We start from the raw sequence: 3,341 nt of genomic DNA, 5'->3' as shown, positions 1-3,341 counted from the left end.
GTGTCAAATATGTCCTACAAAAAGGCCCAGAAAGCAAAACACATGTGTTGTTAATGTAAGCCAGACATGTGTGTGGAATGTGCTGTTGTCATGTGTGAAGATTGCCTTAGGTGTGATAATTGAAATAAATATTGTTTTAATTAAAAAAAAAAAAAAGAAAAGAAAAGAAAACCAGTCAAGCAACTTAGGGCCTGGTGTAGGATTGTCCCCAAGACCTTTCCTGCTCTTTATAAGGTAGATGCCAGGACTTCAGAAGCAGGAGGAGGCTGAGGCAGGCTGAGCTCAGAGAAGATGTGGGGTGAAATGGAATCATGTGGGGCACGTGGTAGCCCCACAGCTCTCTCTGAGCATTAGCAGCCGGGGCTCACCCCTCTCTGGATCCCATTTCTTAGAGATGGGCCATGCCTGACCAGACACGGCCTGGAGCTCACAGGAATCCCATGTGGGAAGATTAAAAACCCAATAGGGGCCCGTGGGGTGGGGTCCATCAGTGCAAGGACGGACAGTGCGGGAAGCCTGGGGGACGTCTGTTTGCCTGCGGGGACCATGCTGAAGGGTGGCTGTTGGTCTAGAAGCTGCTGTGCAGGAGGCGGAGTGGGAAATTGAAAAGCTGCTGCAGTAAGCTCTCAGCCCCACTTCACCAGGCCTGAGACTACTCCAGGAAGTGTTAAAATCTTGGTGCACACAGTGGTACCCGGGAACACTTGGAGGGGCCCCAAAACACTGGGACAATTCTCAGTAACCTCACCCGCAGTCCTTGTGACAAACCCAACAGCCAAGCCACTCCAAGGCGGGATCCTCTAGGATCACAAGTGCTGGGCCAGCTGGCGCGTCCTTGTAATCCCAGCACCCAGGAGGCTGAGGCACAAGGCTTGCCACAAGTTTGAGGCCAGCCTGGGCTGCACAGTGAGTTTGAGGCCAACCGGAACTGCATAGCAAGACCCTGTCTCAAAAACCCCAAACAAAAACAAATCAAAAAATGATTTTAAGTGACTCCTTGACAGGCAGAGACAAGAATTGGGGCACCATACTAATACGTCCAGGCTGTAGTGGCTGCCTACTGGCAATAAACGTGTCAACACCCTCAACGGATAACTATCTCAGCAGAAGAATTTTAGACATCCTGCCTTCAATAGGTGGCCACAACACGGCAGCAAATCTTTTGATGTAAGGCGCCTCCCGCCCTTGCAGTGACCTCTGACCCCTCTTTGATTTGTATAGACCTCCCTGTCACATTCTCATCTAAAGCTAACCTTCTAGAAGGAGGAAAATGGCCTTGTCAGAATGACAACAGTAAGCATATAATTTTAAACACAAAGCAGGAAAACCCGGATCATCCACGTAACTGCATTTCCTTTCTCTGAAAACTCTCCTGCTGGCCTCGTTGCCTGGTCTAATTACTCTGCTGTCTTTTCTACCTTCCTTGTTTATCTGTAAAAATTCTCCTTTACCGCCCATAGCACCAGCCTTCGAATGGCCCAGGCCACCAATCCCCAGTTGGCAGGTGGCCGAGGTGGCGCAGGCAGCCAGGGCGGTGCCTCATGGGCTTCTCTGTGCCGACGAGGTTCGGGAGGCTGGAGCGGGCCTGGGTCGAATCCCAGCGGAGGCTCCGGACCAGCCTCTGCTCTCTGGGACCTGAACGCCGAAGTCTTGGGGTGGGGCGAGTGGGAGCCGCCGAACTGTCTGGATCCGCCCCAGAAGGCTCTCGGGGGATTTAACTTATCTGAACACATCACATATAAAAGAGCTTCTTCTCAGCCCGTTATCTAGGTCAAGGATACATGAAAGAAAATACAAGGGAGTCAGGGTGCAGGAGGCTCCGCCTCTGCGCAGACTTCGGCTCGCGCGGGCGGTGGGCTTTGTGACCGGGCTTGAATGGTTTCGCAAACCCTGCTGAGGATGAAAGGCGTTCGGCGCTGAAAGGCTCCTGGAGTAGGGGGCCGCCAGTGCCCCCCGCCAGGCTCCGGGAGGCGCCCTGAGGCCGCTCGCACTCCGAGCTAACGGCCTGCCCTGCCAAGGAGAGAATTTGTTGCCATGAAAAAATACAAGGCGTCTCTTGCTTTTAGGTTTTCCAGAGTGAGAGGGGTCAGGATGGCAGTGGCCAAAAAATAGATGTCTGCAGAATAGATGTCTAAATCGCCGGGCTGTCTGACCGGACCAGCGCCAGGAGGGGCCGCTGTGGCTCAACGGAGTCCTGAAGCGCTTTTAGAAATAGTGCATTATTATGGTCAAATATGCATAAAATTTACCATTTTAACTTTTAAGTGTAAGGTTTAGCGACACCCAGTACATCCATATTGTTGTGAAATCACCGCCCTATTATTCTCCAGATCTTTCGATTTTTTAATGCACAGTAATTTTAATGTATTTTTATTTGTAAATGAATACATAAATGTATTATTTATTTATAAGTAATTGTATATGTTTATGGGGGCACAGTGTGACGGGTATACCATGTGTAGCAATGAGATTGGGGTAACTGGCAATTCAACCACCTCGGACATTTATTATTTGTTTCGAGAACTTTTGAAATTCTCTGTTAGTGAAGTATTCAATTGATTGTCATTAACGATAGTTACCCCACTACGCTATACAAATCAGGAGTCATTCCTCTCATTCAGCTGCACCCTGGTGCAATCTGACTGGTACATACTATTCTCTTTTCTCCTTCTCTGAAATCAATTTTTTTTTTTTTTTTTTTTTAGATTAAGCGACCAATGCTCACTTCAGTGTCCACACCACATTATCTTTATTCACGCATCCACTGAAGGACACTGAGGCAGATTCTGTGTCTTTCTCGGCTATTGCAAGCAGTACTACAATAAATGTGGCAAGGTCTGCCGTTTCTTTAACATATTAATGGCTATTGTATGGATGTAAGGGGATTATAAGGATTATAGGACAAACCCAACAGCGGTCCCTTTCTTCTTCACTCACAAGCTAGGAAGCGAGCAGTTCTGCTGTACCACCCACACCTGCCTTGAGGTGCCGCCTCAGCACTGGCCCAAGAGCAACAGGGCCAGCCGATCATGGCTTGGAACCACTGAAGACATGAGACAGTAAATCTTTTCTCTTGTATTTTATTTTTAAAATATTTACTTATTTGGTACAAGGTCTCCTTATTCTGCTAAGACTCGTAGTGATCCTCTTGTCTCAGCCTCCTCAGAGCTGGGATTATAGGTGTATATTGCCACACCTGGTTTCAGTGGCCAGCATGGCATGCTCAGGGTTCTGGGGCCAGCATGGCATGTGGTACCAGGGATGGGACCTGGGTCCTTGCATTTGCCAGGCAGTTACTTAGACCACCAAGCTATCTCCCAGCCCAATCTTTTCTCTTTATA

Source organism: Octodon degus, unplaced genomic scaffold (genome assembly GCF_000260255.1).
Source record: "Octodon degus isolate 3935 unplaced genomic scaffold, OctDeg1.0 scaffold00023, whole genome shotgun sequence".
Lineage (NCBI taxonomy): Eukaryota > Metazoa > Chordata > Mammalia > Rodentia > Octodontidae > Octodon > Octodon degus.
This window is presented reverse-complemented; position numbering follows the sequence as displayed.